We start from the raw sequence: 20,308 nt of genomic DNA on the forward strand, positions 1-20,308 counted from the left end.
ATTTTCTCGCATTAGTTTCCGTATTTTGGACAACCAAATGGGTCGATAACTCTAGTCTGAGGCCTATCAGACCAAAATTGTTTTCACCATGACACTCAAACTCACATATGGCATTTAAATACATATGTCAAGTTGCATACAGGCAATAAAAAGAATATTTGATACCAAATATGGCTATTGGAGCCTGTGAAATGGGGGACTGCCTGTGCCGCAAAAGGCGGCAATCTGCGTCAAATTATTCCCAATAGTGGACTAGTAATTATGCAATAATTTTAAAAGTTACAGACATTTTTGTGAACAACAAAAAGAAACTTGCTCCTTATTGTGTTCTCTGCAATTGAAATATCGCAGTTGGCAGGAATATGATTTTTTCAAAAACAAATTCAATTTAATTTAAATTGATACATTTTCAAAAAAAAAAATCCCACAAAGTTCTCTTTTTAAACAAAATGTAATCTTTAAAACTGTAAAATTTTGGATACTGCACACAGTCAATATATGCCAATTACAAATTAGGACTGCTCGAGTGTCATTCTGGTGAGGGTAATTAGCAAGGTGTCTGCACACCGTAACAGGTCACACCTGAATGAAGAGGACAGGGCACCAGTCTGCAAAGATGCAGTACCGAATACACAGTGAACAAAAAAAAGCTGTCAACTGCCACTGCACTGAAATCTTTTAATGCATCAGAACTGAAAGTGACATCACAGATGAACATATATATAAGGGTGGACATGCATACCACAATAAGTATTTCACTGTTTTATACATTACGAGTCACATCCATGGAAGGCAACACAAGACGAAAGACACAGTTCAAGAAGGGACATGCACCTTGGAATAAGGGTGCAACTCTGCTGCATGAACATGCAAGTCCAGAATCTCACACTGAGAAGTTGCGACCAGTAGTCCGGATGAATATAGACGAGTTTGCCTTGGTCACGAAGTCGAGTTCCACTTCAGCCACCATATCCACTCCAGATTGCGAAGGTGCGTCACAGCCAGTCCGCCTGCTACGTCCCATTACGAGTACATGTACTGCGTCTGAAATGAAAGAAGAACAACAGTGTAAAGACAAAGAAGGCATGAGAATAATGGACAATGACAGAATGATAGATGCATGGAATGCAGCTTTCAGATACCACTCAACAGCTTCCCCTGAGGGCGACGAGCCTGAAATGCAAATATTAAAAGAGGTTAAGTGGGGTCTGTGTTGGAAAGTCACACTACACTGTGTGAATTGTAACTTCACTGCTCCTGAAAGCAAATTGTACAATGAGGTGAAGACAAATAAACCTGGCCCAAATGCAGCAAAAACTAATGTGGGTCTTGCTATCGGTCTCCAAGATACTCCCGTCGGCAATACGAGAGCGAGAGTGCTATTGGCAGGCATGGACATTCCACCGCCGTGTCGGAGCAGCATACAGAGAACATCATACAAGGTATCAACGGCTGTAACAGATCTAAATGAAAAAGATATGGCACAAAAAGTTGAGCTACTGAAAGACATTAACATGAAACGTGGAAATGAACATGATGAAATTAACATAGCCATGGATGGGAGATACAACTCCACGACAATAACAAGTCGGAAGAAACCGGGCCAGAATGCATCACAAGCTATAGGACTTGCGTGTGAAACAATGACTGAAAGAAAATTCATTGTAAGTGCCTGCTTCCAGAATAAACTTTGTTGGACCGGAGCCTGGTTAAGAAACAAAGGTATTCATGTGACGTGTCCCGGTGGTCATTCTGACTGCACAGCAAACTTGCCGCCATTTGCTCCGCTGTCGGAATACGAGATGGGAAAAGATATCGGAACAGACTTGGCTCTACAAGGTATTCTCATAAAATACGTCACAACAGATGGAGATTCCAGATCATCTGCTGGAGTTGATAGTGCTTTGAAACTTCTACATCCAATGTGGAAAGTGCAGCGGCTAGCTGATCCAACCCACTTAGGTCAGAGTCAGTTTCGTAAGTGTTACAAAGCTAACTTCAGTCCCGACATGTTTACTGGGTCCACCCGTGAACAAAAGCGTGAAGCACAGAAGGTATTCAGCCAGGATATGAAAGCAAGGTTCAGTTTAATTCTTAAAGAACTGATGAAACTACACACTGGTAATATCGGTGTACTGAAACGAAACTTACCAAAGGTCCTGCAATCGACACTTTCGTGCTACGGTGGTGACTGTTCAGTGTTCGCGATACTCGGTCGTCTGCAGTGGAGGAATAACGAACAACTGGTGGCACCGATCCATGTTCCTGGGTACACACAGAATCACAGAGCTGAATATGAATGAAAATGACAAAATGTTAGTACTGGAACTTCTGAAGATTAAACTAAGTATTTCAGCTGTAGAGCAAATGAAACTGTATACAGACACACAGAAATGTGAGGCTGCGAACCGTTCTCTCAGTGTTTCCTTACCTAAGAATGTGAACTATTCACGAACGATGACTGGGAGAGCTGCATCCACCATCCACAGGCTGAACAACGCCCCGGGAACATCGATGATAGAAAAGTGCAAGTACTGTGGCATCGAACTGTCAGCTCGGGTGAGGCGTTCACTGCGTCAGATGGACAAAGAGTCGGACTATCAAAAAAGATATCAAAACAATCCACAGGTGATTAAAAGTCACTTAGTCCAGCAAGGAAGTAAAATTAGAGATCACTTACGATATAAACATTTGCACAGAGATCAACAAGCTGACTACAAGAAAGGATTATTAGATATTGACAGTCAAAGAACAGACAACTCCTGTGACCACAGTTATTCAAAGTAATTTTTGTCACATATAATATAGGAACTATCAGTTTGCATGATAGCATTTCTGCTGTGGACATGAACCCTAGACACTGAAGACTTGACTTTAAACAATAAAAAATGGTAATGTGAATAAATGTATCATGTGATATTTATATGTGATATTTATATGTGATTAAACTTTGTTATTGTTTTACATTCTTATATGTTATGCATTCTGAGATGCAAGAGGCAGGGAGGGTATTGTCCATGTCCCTGACAGACATCCCGGTTCACACATTGTATGCGCGAGCTGTTAATTGCATGTGGCTCAGCAGATAAGTGATCTTTAAACATACAAAGACGGTTATGGCACAGGTGACTGATGTCACTGCCATCTAGGTCCATCTCCTTATTAAAGACCATGAAACTTAATCTGTGAGCATTTACTGTACGATACTGGCCTGTGATTGGTGATTTGAACTTAATAGCACCATATCCATTTGGTCTGGGAGGCCCATTCCACATTATACATTCACCATTTGTCCCAGGATCACATTTTGAAAAAAACCCTCCATTTTCACTTATTCGATTAGCTCAATTACTCAAAGTGAGGCCCTCACAGGGTGCAGGGATACATTCTGATTGAAAAGAATGACCTATGACCTGATACTGGTACAATGCAGGTCAAATCATGTTATAATTTGTGAAATTACAAATTTCAAAATATAAATATAATAAAATTTAATTTAATTTAAAGAAATAAAATATTCATCACCCAAACTGATAACTTTCAGATTTCCACCTATCTGCACAATTATCATGTACATTTTGAGTGCTGTAACTGGCATAGTCACCCTGTGTCAAACATCCTACTATATCAGGCCTCAGACCACAATTAATTTCACTATGTATTCTCATGTAGCCCCAGTGGCTGTAGCACTTTTATTAATTTCACCAGGCCATTAGCATTTCACGGGAAACATTACCTGCCTGGGCCCATTGAACACTCGAAAGGACGACATCTGTTGTCCAGCTCTTTTCCGCGTTATATCAATGTAAACAAACACACGTGGGCTAAGGGACCGAATCACACCCATTTCTCTGCATTTTACACAAATTTTGCATGACTTCAATGTGCTCTGGGGGACATTATGCAGTATCCAGTGTAAACCAAGTGCACATATTCACTAACTGCATCCTCTTACCTGTCAAACCCAGTGCAACAATCCAGTATACTAAGCAGCTCCCCAGCCATTAATCACATCACAAGAAAACTATATTTTCTCGCATTAGTTTCCGTATTTTGGACAACCAAATGGGTCGATAACTCTAGTCTGAATGAATGAATGAATGAATGAATGTTTAACGACACCCCAGCACGAAAAATACATCGGCTATTGGGTGTCAAACTATGGTAAAATGCAAGAAAAGGGTGATGATCATCATCAATATAAAAATTCAACAATTAAATAAAAACACAGTGTAAAGGACTGTGTAAAAGTACAAATATCACAGATAGATATAATTAAAATTTAGAATAAAATTCAGTATCTCGTAAAAACTGCAATAAAAGTTCTGGATGGAATCGAAATGATTCCATCACATTTCTTTGTCCAAATATATCTTTTCGAGTTTCTGACAACTGCTTACACTCCACCAAAATGTGTCGCACAGTCAGAAGACACTGGCAGTGCTCACACTGAGGTGGAGGATCTTTCTTCAAGATAAATGAATGGGTTAAGTAAGTGTGACCGATGCGGGCACGACACAAGACTATTTCATCCTTCCTGCACCGTCTATAGGAGGACTGCCACTCTCCCAAGACTGGCTTGTTCGCAACCTCACCGTCCCAATCACGTTGCCAAATCGAAAAAATAAATTTGTTAATACCATATTTAAAATCAGTATACGGTACACCAACCCTGGCATGAGGCAAATCCAAAGCAGACTTGGCAGCTAAATCTGCCTTTCATTACCCCTGATGCAAACATGGCTGGGTACCCAACAAAATACAATGTCTTTATTACCAATAGATAAAAAGACACACTTTCGTATCACCATCCCAATTAAGGGATGGTCCAGCTTCATATTACGTAAAGCTTGGAGACAAGAAAGTGAGTCAGTAAAAATAATAAATTTGGATGCACTAGAATCCTTTATTTCTTCTAAGGCTTTAATGACTGCCCAAACTTCAGCACTAAAGATCGATGCTGAGTCAGGTAGTCGCATGGAAAGTATTGTGTCTGATGGAAAAAAACTGTAGCACAAGCCACAGAATTCCCATCCCGTGATCCATCTGTATACACAGGAATGTAATCACGGTACTTGTCCTGAATTTCCATGAACAATTGTTTATAAACTACAGCATCTGTACGATCTTTCTTCAGATGCGCCAGATGAAACACAATTTTAGGTGGTGTAATACACCATGGTGGTAAAACAAAATATGAAGGAGTTTCCAAAGTGTCAGTTAAATCAATGTTGGAAAGCGACAAAAAACGCTTAATGCGAAGACCAAATGTACGAATAGCATTTAGCCTTGCATCAAACAACTTCATATATTTGTTGTCAAACACAGCATCATGAGCTGGATGTGTTGGTAAAGATTTAATCTTGGCAGCATACTGCAGAGAAAGCTTTGCACGTCTAGCACCCAAACAGGGTTCATGTGCATCAACGTACAAGCTCTCTACAGGTGATGTTCTAAACGCACCAAGACAAAGCCTAAGTCCCTGATTGTGTATAGGATCTAGCATCTGCAAGTAGGACTTGCGTGCCGACCCATACACAATGCATCCATAATCAAGTTTAGACCTCACAAGAGATCTATACAGACGGAGCATAACCTTGCGGTCTGCTCCCCATTCCGTATTACCAATAACTTTTAAAATATTGAGAGCTTTTAAGCCCTTCTTTTTAACATATTTAAGATGGGGCACAAAAGATAGCTTCCTGTCAAATATAACCCCCAGAAATTTAGTCTCCTCCACAACTGGAATTGGATTTTTGTCCAAAAACAACTGTGGATCTAAGTGAAGACCTCTTTTCTGGCAGATATGCATACAAACCGTTTTTGCCTTTGAGAATCTAAAGCCATTGTCAGTTGCCCATTGATGAAGTTTATTCAAACAAAGCTGCAACTTACGTTCAATGATACTCATATTGGACGATCTATAGGAAATCTGAAAATCATCGACATATAACGAGCAATCGACACCAGGTGTTAAACACTGGGTGATGCTGTTAATTTTCACAGAAAATAGAGTTACAGACAGGATACTACCTTGAGGCACACCCATCTCCTGTGGGTGAATGTCGGACAAAGTCGACCCCACCCGGACTTTAAAAGATCTATCTCTTAAAAAACTGAGATATAAAACTGGAAGTCGACCTCTTAAGCCATTGCCATGGAGGTCGTTTAAAATCCCATACTTCCACGTGGTGTCGTAAGCTTTCTCCAAATCAAAAAACACTGAAACCAAGTGCTGATTATGGATGAAAGCTTCCCTACAAAACGTTTCAAATCTAAGAAGATGATCAACCGTGCTACGTCTAGATCTGAACCCACATTGCACGTTAGTGAGCAATTTGTGAGATTCAAGATACCAGACAAGTCTACGATTGATCATGCGTTCCATGGTTTTACAAATGCAACTTGTCAAAGCGATAGGGCGATAACTAGTAGGATTGGTTGGATCCTTACCAGGCTTGGGAATAGGAATGATAATAGCTTTCCTCCAATCAGAAGGAAAGTCACCAGAAATCCAAATGTTATTAAAAACATTCAAAAGAACCATCAAAGATGATTCAGGTAAATGTTTTAATAACTGATAATGAATTTCATCTGGACCTACTGAAGTATCACGGGCTCCACGAAGAGCATCCTGCAATTCCTCCATAGAGAAACGCATGTTGTACACTTCAGCATTTTCAGATGAAAAATTAATGGACTGCTTTTCAGCTTTAGTTCTGACAGATGTAAAAGCATCTGTACTGAAAGCAGAAGATGAGTTATGAGAAAAGTTGTCTGCCAATGCATTAGCAATGTCACGATGAGACGTGACATCCGTATCATTGACAGACAAATGATGAACTGTATTACTGGATTCTTTACCTTTGATTTTACGGATCCTATTCCATACAGATTTTACTGATGTTTGTGAATTTAACTTGGAGACAAAAGTTCTCCAAGATGTTTTCTTACTCTGTCTAATCTCTCTGCGAGCCTTAGCCCTAGCAATACGAAATGCATCCAGGTTGTCTGATGTAGGTTCACGTTTGAACCGCTCAAGCAACCTGTTTCGCTGTTTGAATGCATTTTTGCACGTATCATTATACCATGGCTTATTGAAACGCTTTGGTACTGCCGAAGTCTTAGGAATAGTTTCATCTGCAATGTCCTTCAAGATGGAAGTGAACAAAGACATGGGATCATCAGCATCAGTAATGGCAAATTGTTGCAGACGAGTGCTGCACAGATGCTGAAACTGACCCCAATTTGCCTTCGCCAACTTCCACCTTTGAACCCTTTCAAGTGATGGTGGTCCATCATTCTCCAAAATAATGGGAAAGTGGTCACTACCACAAAGGTCTGAACCAACTTTCCAGGAGAAATCAAGAAAAAGTGATGGACTACAAAGAGTTAAATCTATGGAAGTGAAAGATCCACTTGCAGAATGAAAATATGTACGACTTTTATCATTAAATAAAAGTAAGTCGTTTTTGAGAATTAAGTCTTCCAATTGTTTACCTCTAATATTGATATCCTCGCATCCCCACAAAGTGTGGTGACCATTAAAATCTCCCATAATAATAAAGGGAGTAGGAAGCTGGTTAATGAGATCTTGAAGATCTCTAGAATTAAAATTAAAATGGTTTCGAGGAGGTAAATAAACTGAACACAGAGTTATAGTTTTATGAGCCGTGACCTTTACAGCCACAGCTTGTAAATTTGTAGTTAAAGCTACTATACTCTGAGGAATGTTTTTATTAACAAGAATGGAAACACCCCCAGATGCTCTATTTTCAGTTGCATGAAACTTATGATAGAGGTTAAATCCTCTCATGGTAATATGATCAGTGTCCTTCAAGAACGTTTCCTGAAGACACACTGCAAGAGGATTATGTTTTTGAATTAAAAGACTTAATTCATCAAAATTGGGCCTAAGCCCACGGCAGTTCCACTGAATGACTGAATTAGTCATTAGGGGGAAGTACAGGAGTTATCTTTGGCTTATGAGATCTCTGTGGGTTGTGGACGGTCATCTGGCACTATATCCATTTGATCATCCACATCAGCCAAAGCTTCAAATGGATTGTTGGTCGAAACCAACGTTTTTTCAGCTTTCTTCAGTCGTCCTGAAGAAGAATCCTTATGCTGCTTTTTGGTGTCTTTTCTTGACGGAGGCTTACTGGGACCTGGCTCCCCAGGCGATGAGCCTCTTGATGGATTCCTAGAATCCAAAGACACTTGAGTAGATGTTGAAACTTGTTTATGAACAGTTTGTTTTTTGACATCTTTTTGGATGAGAAATCTTCTTAAATGTATCCTCACTGTTGGGCCAAGTTAAATCAGTTTGAGTAGCTATACTCGTTGTAGAAACCTTGACAGCCGTGGCATATGATTTACCTAATACCACATTTGTCGAAGACTCTACAAGTTTTCTAGCATCAATGAAAGTCAGGCGCTTTTCTACCTTGACCTGCTGCACCTGTTTTTCCACTTTCCACTTTGGGCACTCTCGCGAGTACGCAAAGTGTTTCCCTTTACAATTGGTACATATCATATCATTCTGACATGTCTTGCTATCATGGTCAAACTGACCACAACGAGCACATGTCAATCTGTTGCGACATGTATTCTGTCCGTGTCCAAACTTTTGACATTTGAAACACCGTAAAGGGTTGGGGATGTAAGGTACAACTGGTATATTCAGGTAACCTGCTTTAACTGAAGATGGAAGTGTAGGCACATTGAATGACAGGATCAAGGTGTTTGTCGGCACAAGTTCATTATTCCGACGAACCTTAATCCGCTTGACTGATGTAACCCCTTGTGAAGAGAGATTTTCGCAAATCTCATCCTCACTAACTCCTTCCAAATCCCGAGATCGAACTACTCCTTTAGATGAATTTAGAGTAGCGTGAGGACTCACAATGATAGAAATGTTGCATATCATTTTAGATTTAAGAAGATTTCTGGAATGACTCTCTGTTGAACATTCAACCAACAATGAGCCATTCCTCAATTTCTTGACAGTTTTGGGCTCTCCGGCCAAGCCTTCGAGCCCTTTCTGAATTGCAAAGGGCGACAGTTTTTTTCAAGGCCCCTTCATCGGAAGAACCGATGACGAGAAACCTTGGCCAGGTTTTCAAAGAAATCACTTTGGATTTCTTAACATTCAAAGACTTAGATTCTTCATCAGATGATGAAGAATCTGAAACTTCGGTGTGGACCCTTTTCAGGGTCCCATCAAAAGATTGAGATTGGTTAATATCCATATTAGAAATCAAATGGTTCATCAACCATGCCCCCACCCACCACGGAGTCCAACAAGGGGACATGATGCTGCGGATAACCAGCAGGCACTCATGCCAGGGATACATGGTTGATATACTCAGGCAAGAAAAAATTAATCACCTGATTGACCCTAGCCACCGCACTAAGAGCAACAAATACAAAAGGTAATTAAAACAATGTTTTTTCTTGGCTATATAAACAAAACAAAGGTTGTTTGCTCTAGAGCTTGGCATGACCAGCCGATTAATCAGGTCGGGCCTTCCTGACCACCCGTCTGGCTGAACTCCAGGCCAAAGTGGTGTGTTGCCAGAAAACATACCCGCAGATATGCCCCCAACTCAACCACCAGGATCCCATCATCCAGCATTACGGGATGCACCTCACGGCCAACAAGGTGCCCCAAAAGGGGATTTGTGCTGTATTGGCCATTCTCAAAGAGAATGTTACACCCCTGCACCACGGTGAGGTTACAGCACACGCAGGGGAACTCTAGTCTGAGGCCATCTTCTAACGCAATTGTTACAGATAATGATTAAAAATACACTTTTCTTTATCTTATAACACATATTCAAATGCATTCGTTAAAAGACAAGTTGTGATTGGATAATGCTAACAAATGAAACTGGTTTCAACTGGTTTGCTAGTCAAAAGAGTATTTCAACATATATCTCTAAATAACACCTTTGAAAACACCCGCTTTTCAAAGGAGGTCATTGTACCCATTGTCCTCGTTACACGCTTCAACAAAAGTAACCCGGTCTCCTATCTATCTATTTCGTAGAGACTATAATAAAACTCAGAAACTCGGTCAAACCTAAGAACAGACGCGTGTCACCTACTGTACCACCGAACAATAGATGCATATCTATTGTAATATGTCAACAATGAGAGACGTCACCATTATACTAAGAAAGAACAATAGGGGATGTCTTCATTGTACTAAGAGAGAACAATAGGGGACGTCTCCATTGTACTGGAGTGTGCATATCCAGTGTATTGGAGGCGTATCCATTGTATTCCCATTGTTGTCCCCGCTACGTACAAAATGTACTACTGATGTCAAATTACTCTTATTAATACTATAAGGTCTGGTCAATTTCCATATCGTACAATAAATATGAAATTAGTTTAATTAAGTTTGTGGAATAATATTTCCATTTGTGAAACCGCAAGGTTGTATTAGAAAGTGTAATTCATCTTTAACACCAATAGTAACTCTTTTGTTTTTGTATTTTGAGTTTGTTTGAACATATTCGTATTTTGCGAATTTGTAGTTCAATAAAATATTTAAGTTTATTGTAGGAACTCAATTAGTACTCCCTCTGTCTATATGATAAGTACATAAAACTATAATTTGTAAGAGTAACTAGGGAGGTCATGGATTTCTTCCCTTTATGTATACTATATCAAATTAACAATGTATGTAGTTAGCATATAGTAGTAATGCTAGTTCTGAAATTAATAAATATAACTAAAACTGTTTAAACTAAGTACATAAGTGTTTTAGATAAGTCTTACATTGGGGTTCAAATATGAAATTTAAATTTGTTTTTTTAAATTTCAATCATTAAAATCTTATTTCTATAAATAAACGGAAATTTGCTTTTTAAAAAAGACGGAGCAGACCGAGCTACATTAGTATTCTTCTTATAAAACTGAACTCAAAATGAACATTCAAATGGCTAATCCAGTCTTTTAAATTTTATACATGTTATTTAAACATCGTTATCTTGCTTAAACAGAAATTTAAAACTGTAAGGCGCCTAGAAGTCTGCTGTTTCTATGGAATTTCTTAAAAATGGTCTTGTTTTGCAATGTATATAAAGCAGAATATTTGTTTCGAATTATAAGTAATGAATCCGAAATGTACTTTCGAAAACACGCTGAATTCCGCATTTTATTGAAATGTACACGATCGCTGAAATATGAACATCTATAGTCAACATAAACCTGCTAACTCCAGCACAGGCATGCTTATATCAAAAGAAAAACTAATTCAAACGATAGGATAGCTGAAGCAAAGAACAAATTTTATTTTTAACAAATATCAGGGTTTTAAAAAAAAAATGTCAACAAGTTGTTTACCACTCAAGATGTGGGAAAATGGTTTATGAGTAAATAGGAGTTTAAAGGGACATTCCCGAGTTTGCTGCATTGTAAGATGTTTCCGACTAAACTTACATATTAAATATATTTTCTTGTTTAGGATATCAGCGTCTGTATATTCAATGTGTTTCTGGTCGTCTTAATATTTGTAAGAAGCCCAAACTAGATGTTGTCTTCAAATAATTTCGTACGTACGTACGAAAAAACTACATTTTAGGAAATAAGATGAAATTTAACCTAGTACCAATATTAGAATGATCAGAAACACGTTTAATATACAGCCACTAATATTTTAGGCAGAAAAATATATTTGATATGTAATTACAATCGTTAAAAAGTCTCGTTAAAAAGTCTCTGTTAATCAATAACATCTTTAAAAGTGCATCAAACTCAGGAATGTCCCTTTAAGAAAACAAAATGTTGAATTGAATGGATGTTTAACGACACCCCAGCACAAATAATACAATGGCTATTGAGTGTCATACAATGGTAAAAATAAAAGGTTAGGTTAAAAACAGTGTATAGAGCTGTGCGGTGGTACATGAAATTTTAAATGTTAAGTCTCCAGTGTAAATTTGTTATAAAGGTAAAATTCATGTTACAAATCAAATATTACACAAAAGTAAATATAAATTTGGAATAAAATCCAGTTTCTTTTAAAAACTTTAGTACAAGTTCAGGGTGGAATCTAAAGGATTCCACCACATCCCTTGCTTCGAATATGTCCTTTCTAGTCTGTATCAGATGATTACACTCCACCAAAATATGGTGCACCGTCAGTGCACACTGAGGTGGAGGATCCTTCTTGAGAATAAATGAATGGGTAATGTACGTATGTCCGATGCGAGCACGACACAATACTATTTCATCCCTTCTGCACCGCCTATAGGAGGACTGCCACTCTCTCAGGACTGGCTTAACAGAATGAAGCTTGTTCGCGACCGCACCGTTCCAATCATCTTGCCAAGTACAAAAGATATAATTATTTACGTGATGTTTGAGATCACTATAGGGAATACCAGCATTGGCACGTGGCAAAGTCAAAGCAGACTTGACAGCACAATCTGCCTCTGATGCCAACATGGCTGGGTACCCAACAAAACACAATATTCTTATTGTTAATAGATAAAAAGACACACTTTCGTATCAGCATCCCAATTAAGGGATGTTCCAGCTTCATACATTGTAAAGACTGGAGACACGAAAGAAAGTGAGTCGGTATAGATTATAAATTTAGAGGAGCTAGAGTTTTTGATTTCCTCTAGGGCTTTAATAATTGCCCAAGTTTCGGCACTAAATATAGATGCCAAATCAGGCAATCTCATAGAGATTATTTTGTCTGATGGGAAAAACTGTGGCACAAGCCACAGAATTCCCATCCCGTGACCCATCCGTGTAAATAGGGATGTAGTCACAGTATTTCTCTTTTATTTCCATAAAATATTGGTTATAAATAATTGGATCCGTGCGATCTTTTTCTTTAGATGCACGAGATTCAACACAATTTTAGGGGTTTTTTATGCACCAAGGTGGCAAAACAAAATATGAAGAAGGTGTTTCCAAAATGTCTGAAAGATCAATGTTAGAAGCATATAAAAGCTGCCTAATGCGAAGACCAAACGTGCAGATTGCATTTGGCTTCGCATCCAACAACTTCATAAATCGGTTGTCAAAGATAGCGTTATGGGTGGGGTGTTTTGGCATTCACTTTATCTTGGTAGCATACTGCAGAGACAGCTTTGCACGTCTAGCACCCAAACTAGTTCGTGTGCATCGACGTACAAACTTTCCACAGGAGATGTTCTGAAAGCACCAAGACAAAGCCTAAGTCCCTGGTTGTGTATGGGATCAAGCATCTGCAAGTAAGTCTTGCGTGCCGACCCATACACAATAGGGCCGTAATCTAGTTTAGATCTAATCAAAGATCGATACAGTTGGAGCATAACCTTACGGTTTGCTCCCCACTCTGTGCTGGCAATAACTTTGAGAATATTTAGGGCCTTTAGCCCTTTCTTTTTAACATATTTTAAATGGGGTATGAAAGATAGCTTCCTGTCAAATATAATTCCCAGGAATTTGGTCTCCTCGACCACGGGAATCGGGCTTTTGTCCAGAAACAGCTGAGAGTCTGTCTAGGTGGTGACCTCTTTTCTGGTAGAAGTGCATACAGACCGTTTTTGACTTTGAGAATCGAAAGCCATTGTCAGTTGTCCATTGTTGAAGCTTATTCAAACAAAGCTGCAACTGACGCTCAATGATACTCATATTGGACGACCTGTAACAAATCTGAAAATCGTCAACGTATAGTGAGCAAGCCATTGTCAGTTGTCCATTGTTGAAGCTTATTCAAACAAAGCTGCAACTGACGCTCAATGATACTCATATTGGACGACCTGTAACAAATCTGAAAATCGTCAATGTATAGTGAGCAATCGACATCAGGTTTTAAACACTGGGCGATGCTGTTAATTTTAATTAAGAATGGGGTAACCGACAGGATACTACCTTGGGGCACCCCCATGTCTTGTGAGTGGGAATCTGAAAACGTGGATCCCACTCGAACTTTAAAAATTCTATCTTTTAATAAGTTAGAAATAAAATTTGGAAGAAGACCTCTTAGGCCCATGCCATGGAGGTCTTTTAAAATCCCATACTTCCATGTGGTATCGTAGGCCTTTTCCAAATCAAAGAACACTGAAACCAGGTGTTGATTATTGACGAAGGCCTCGCGACAAAACGTTTCAAATCGAACGAGATGATCAACCGTACCTCGACTGGATCTGAACCCACATTGCACGTTAGTAAGCAATTTGTGGGACTCGAGAAACCAGACAAGTCTACGATTGATCATTCGTTCCATAGTTTTGCAGATGCAGCTTGTGAGAGCGATGGGGCGGTAACTGGTAGGGTCAGTAGGATCCTTGCCAGTCTTTGGAATAGGAATTATAATAGCCTTCCTCCAATCAGAAGGAAAGTCACCAGAACTCACGTTGTTGACCACTCACACTGTAGCAAGTCAGAAGAAAGCTGTTTACGGGTAAATTTGATTGGCTAAGGGTTATCTACCAATGATATTGTACTTTATTCACGTTTTATTAAAAGAAGGCGACAGGGAAGTATGTGTTACTTCGCAAAAAATATTCAGTCTGTTTAAACTTTTTAAAATGAATAATTCCAAAATATTCTTCAGTTACAATGACCATGTGAAAATTAGTACCTGGCGCGAGAACGAATGTGTTTATGTTCATATAAACAAGTACCAAAAAAACGGGGGGGGGGGGGGGGGGGGAGAGTTAAGCTTCAGTGCAGAGGCTTTCAAAGGTCTGCAAATAATTGACGAGGAAGACGTTAAACTGCACAGAGAAATGAATGAATGAATGAATGAATGAATGTTTAACGACACCCCAGCACGAAAAATACATCGGCTATTGGGTGTCAAACTATGGTAATGCAAATAAATAAAGTGATGATCAACATCAATATAAAAATTCAAGACTTAAAACAAAAACAGTGTAAAGAACTGTGCAAAAACACAAATATCACAGAATTTTACGGATACTGAATTTTACTCAAAACTTCAATTTTGTGCTGTATTGGCCATTCTCAAAGAGAATGTTACACCCCTGCACCACGGTGAGGTTACAGCACACGCAGGGGCACAAAGAAATGGTTCGCATCGAGCAAGGTAAGTTTTTAAATAATAAGCATAGTAATAGTATGTAGTCTTGTATGGTGTAACACAGGACGTGACATGTACTATCTGTCTATGGGATGATACATATAAAAGATCCCTTGTTGCTATGCAGTAAGAGTAGCACATGTAGCAGTAGCAGCAGGTTTCCTCTCTCTTGATATGAGCTTCTTAACTATATGTCGGATTCCAATATAACTGTAAATAAATGTGTTTGCTGCATTTTAAAAATAAAAAAACTTTCTTTTGTTTTCTGCATAGTTAATGGTATTATAACATTACTGTTAATGAAAACATTGTTTCTTTTAGACAGGAATAAATAACAAGGAACCACAGGAAGCACCAAGAAGTTTCCAAGCGCCAATTACCAGACAACCTCCAGTATCAGAACACCAGGCACCAGCATCATTCGCACAATCCATGCAGGCAGGCAGAAGGAGGAGACAGCAACTGTTAGCTGGACTGAGAGAAAGAGAGATGATTACACATTCCTCCAATTATGAGTCGGTGACCCCCACTTACATTGAATAACTGTTAGATGTCCTGAGAGAGAGAGAGAGAGAGAGAGAGAGAGAGAGAGAGAGAGAGAGAGAGAGAGAGAGAGAGAGAGAGAGAGAGAGCGAGAGAGAGAATTACACATTTCTCCAAGATCCAGTGACAGTCCACAAGCAGGGTTCTTACGTTTGAAAATGTTTTTAAAAATTCAAGGACATTTCCAGGACTTTTCTAGGACATTTTATAAATTTCCCAGGACATGAAATGTTCAATGAATGAATGAATGTTTCTTTAACGACACCCCAGCACAAAAATACATATCGGCTATTGGGTGTCACAAATGGTAAGTATATGAACATATTATTTACATATACCTATGTAAAACCACAGTGTGTGTGTGTGTGGGGGGGGGGGGGGGGGGGGGGGGAGTATAATACAATATAGAAGTCAGTGTTTTAAAAACTTTACAATTAACATTGGATGGAATTTAAACGATTTGAAAACATTTCTGTTGCCAAATATATGATTTCTTGTCGGCTTGAGATAATCGCACTCCACAGTTATCGGCCTATTGCTTTGACAAGTTGCATTTGTAAAACCATGGAAAGAATGATCAACCGTAGACTTGTCTGGTATCTTGAGTCCCACAAATTGCTTACTAACGTGCAATGTGGGTTCAGGCCTAGACGTAGCACGGTCGATCATCTTGTTAGATTTGAAACGTTCTGTAGGGATGCTTTTATCCATAACCAGCATTTGGTATCGGTCTTTTTTGACCTCGAGAAAGCTTATGATACCACGTGGAAGTATGGGATTTTGAAAGACCTCCATGGCATGGGCCTAAGAGGCCGTATGCCTGGCTTTATCTCAAATTTCTTACAGAATAGGTCTTTCAAGGTACGAGTGGGATCTACGTTATTCGATTCTCACTCCCAAGAGATGGGTGTGCCTCAAGGTAGCATCCTGTCAGTAACTTTATTTTCCGTGAAAATTAACAGCATCATCCAGTGTTTAAAACCTGGCATTGATAGCTCGTTATATGTGGACGATTTTCAGATTTGCTACAGGTCGTCCAGTATGAGTATCATTGAACGTCAGTTGCAGCTTTGTGACCCCCCACCCTTGAATGAATAAACTTCAAACAATGGGCAACTGACAATGGATTTCGATTCTCAAAGTCAAAAACAGTCTGTATGCATATCTGCCAGAAAAGAGGTCACCATTTAGATCCACAGCTGTTTCTGGACAAAACTCCGGTTCCAGTTGTGGAGGAGACCAAATTTCTGGGGGTTATTTTTGACAGGAGGCTATCTTTTGTTCCTCATTTACAGTATGTAAAAAAGAAGGGCTTAAAAGGCCCTCAATATCTTAAAGGTTATTGGTAAGACTGAATGGGGAGCAGATCGAAAGGTTATGCTCCGACTTTATAGATCTTTAGTTCGGTCTAAACTTGATTATGGGTGCATTGTGTATGGGTCAGCACGTAAGTCTTACTTGCAAATGCTAGATCCTATACACAACCAGGGACTTAGGCTTTGTCTTGGTGCTTTCAAAACATCTCCTGTGGAGAGCTTGTACGTCGATGCACACGAACCTAGTTTGGGTGCTAGACGTGCAAAGCTTTCTCTGCAGTATGCTACAAAGATTAAATCAATGCCAAACATCCTGCACACAATGCGGTGTTTGATAATAAAAATATGAAGTTATTTGATGCGAAACCGAATGCGTAAAAAATTTAAATTTTTTCCCCAAAAATTGTTTTAAAATTTTTTGGGGGTTTTTTTTTAAAAAATAAAAAATTTTTTGGGTTTGGGGGGGTTAAAAAAATTTTTGGGCCCCCTTTTTTCCCGGGAAAACTTATTCCCCCAAGGGCCCCAAATTTTAAATTCCAAAATTTTTTAAAAATTTTTGGATTTTGCAAAAAATTTTTTTTTTAACCTTTGTAAACTTTGGGGTTTTTTGGCTGGGCCCCCGGGGTTTGTTTTTTCCCCAAAAAAAATTTTTTGGGAACGGGGTTTTTTTTAAAATTTTTAATTTTTTTAAATTTGGGGAATTCCAATTTTTAATTCCTTTTGGAAAAATTTTAAATTTTTAAAAGGGTTTTAACAGGTTTTTTTTTTTTGAAAAATTTTTTGAAAAATTTTAATTTTTTTTCCCTTTTTAATTTTGGGAAAAAATTTTGGCCCGGGGGTTTTTTTTTTCCTTAAAATGGAATTTAAATTTTTTGGGAAAACCCCAAAAAAAGGGGGACCCTTTTTTAAAAGATTTGGGCCAAATTTTTTTTTAATTTTCCCCTTTTGGGCCCCCAAAAAAAATTTTTTAAAAAAACCAAAATTTTTTTAACCCCAACCTAAAATTAAAATTTTTTTAAAAAAGGGAAAAAGGGTTTTAAAAAAAATTTTTTAAAATTTCCCAAAAAAAAAAATTTTTTTGGGGGGGAAAATTCCTGGAAAATTCCCGGGGGTTTTTGCCCCCAAAAAAAAAAAACCCCCTTTTTTGGGGGGGGGCCCTTTCCCCTTTTCCCAAATTTTTAATTTTTAAACCCAAAAAAAAGGGGGGGGAAAAAACCCCAAAAAAAACCCCCAAATTTAAAAAAAAAATTTTTTTTATTTTTAAAAAAAATTTTTGAAATAAAATGTTTTTTAAACCTTTTTTTTGGGGGGGTTTTTTTTTTTTTTTATTAAACCTTTCCCTGTCCCCCCTTTTTAAAACCCAAAAATTTCCCCCCAATTTGGGGGGGGGGTTTTGAAACCCCAAATTTTAAATTTGGTTTAAAAAATTTAACAACCCGGGCCCCCAAAGGGCCATCCCAAAAAAATTTTTTTTCCCCCCAAAAAAAAACCAAGGGGGGCCGGTTTTTAAAAAATTTTTCCAAATTTTTTAACCTTTTTTAAAAATTTTTAAAAATTTTTTTAAAAAAAAAAATTTTTTTTTAAAATTTTTAAAAAAAAAAAGGCTTTTTTTTGGAATTTGGGAAAACCCAAATTTTAATTTTTTTTTTCCCCCTTTTTTCCCCCCTTTTTTTGTAAAAAATTTAAAAAACAAAAATTTTTTTTAAAAAATTTTGGAAATTTTTTTGGGTTTAATTTTTAAAAATTTTTTTCCCAATAAAGTTTTCGGGTTAATTAAAAATTTTCCCAAAAACCCTTTTTTTCCCAAAAAAAAACCCGGGTTTCCGCCCCTTTTTTTTGGCCAAATTTCCCCCCGGGGTTTTCCCCCAGGGGGTTGGGGGGAAAAGGGTTAAAAAAAGGGTTTGGGGAAAACCCAACCCCATTAAAAATTTTTCCTTTTCCAAATCCAAAAAAATTTTTTTTTCCCCCGGGGGTGGGGGGTTTTTAAAAATTTTAAAAATTTTAAAAAAAACCCCAATTTTAAAGGGGTTTTTCCCCCCCCAAAAGGGAACCAAAAAAGGGGGAAACCTTTAAATTTAAAAATTTTGGGTTTCCCCGGGGGGCCCCAATTTTTCCATGGGGGGGGCCCGGGTTTTTTTAAAACCCCAAAAAAAGGGGAAAACCAAAAAAAAAAAAACCCCAAAAATTTTCCCCCCCAAAAAAACCAAAGGGAAGGCTTAAACGGGAAAAAAAAAAGGGAAACCCTTTTTTTTGGTTTTTTTTGGGAAAAAGGGTTTGGTTTTTCCGGGGTTTGGGAAGGAAAAAATTTTTTTGGGGGGGTTTTAAAAAAGGGGGGGGGGGGGGGGGTTTTTTTTGGGGGAAAGGGGGGGGGGGGGAAACCCGGAAAAAAAAAAAAAAAAGGGTTTCCCTTCCCCCAAAAAAAAAGGGGGGGTGGGGTTTTTTTTTAAAATTGGGGAAATTTTAAAAATTTTTGGCCGGTTTTTTTTAAATTTTAAGGCCTTGGGAAATGAAATTAGGGGGTTTTTTAAACCGGGGGGGCCAAAAAAGGGGGGGGGGGGCCGGGGGGAAATTAAAAATTCCCCGGGGGGGTTTTTTTTAAAATTTGGGCCAAGGCCGGTTTTAAAAAAAAAAATTTAATTTTTTAAAAAAGGGGGGGCCCCCAAGGCCCTTTCCCCCCAAATTCCCTTTTAATTTAAAGGGAGTTTTAAACCCCAAAAAGGGGGAAGGGGGAAAAAAAGGGTTTTTAAACTTTTTTCCCTTTTTTAAAATTTTAAAGGGTTTTTTTTTAAATGGTTTTTCCAAATTTTTAAAATTTTTTCCTTGGGGGGGGGTTTTTTTATTTCCAAAAAGTTTTTAAAAAGGGGGCCCTTTTAAATTTGGGGGGGCCCCATTCCCTTTAAAAAAAAAAAACCCAAAAATTTGGGAAAAATTTTAAAAAACCCCCAAAATTTGGGGTTTTTTGGCCCCCTTTTTCCCCCTTTTTTTAAAAATTTTTAAAAATTTTTTTCCCTTTTAAATTTTCCAAAATTTGGCCCCAAAAAAATTTAAAGGGGGTGGAAAAATTTTTAAATTAAAAAAAAAGGAAAGTTTCCAAAGGGGGCCCCCCCCCCGGGGTTTTTTTTAAAAAAAGGGGGAAAAAATTTTAAAGGGGGAAAAAAAAAACCTTTGGAAAAAAAAAAAAAAAAAAAATTTTTTTTTAATTTTCCCTTAAGGTTTTTTCCAGGGGGTTTTAAGGGGGAAAGTTTTTTTCCCAAACCCCCTTTTTTAATTAAACCCTTTTTTGGGTTTTTTTTAAAAAATTAAAAAACCCCCTTTTTCACGGGTTTTGGAAAAAAAATTTTTTTTTTTTGAAAACCCCTTAAAAAAACTTTTAAAAATATAACCCCTGCGCGTG

The 20,308-nt window shown here is 38.1% G+C and overlaps 1 long non-coding RNA gene across 1 annotated transcript; it reads right to left on the reverse strand.

The window, feature by feature from the left end:
• Positions 1-989: 989 nt before the first annotated feature.
• LOC121375504 lies at positions 990-2,485 on the reverse strand. The gene is made up of 3 exons (XR_005958321.1): positions 2,432-2,485; positions 2,152-2,289; positions 990-1,044 (listed from the first exon to the last, which is right to left on the reverse strand). It is a non-coding gene; the product is annotated as an uncharacterized LOC121375504 (long non-coding RNA).
• Positions 2,486-20,308: the final 17,823 nt, after the last annotated feature.

This window comes from Gigantopelta aegis, chromosome 1, assembly GCF_016097555.1.
Source record: "Gigantopelta aegis isolate Gae_Host chromosome 1, Gae_host_genome, whole genome shotgun sequence".
Taxonomy (NCBI): domain Eukaryota; kingdom Metazoa; phylum Mollusca; class Gastropoda; order Neomphalida; family Peltospiridae; genus Gigantopelta; species Gigantopelta aegis.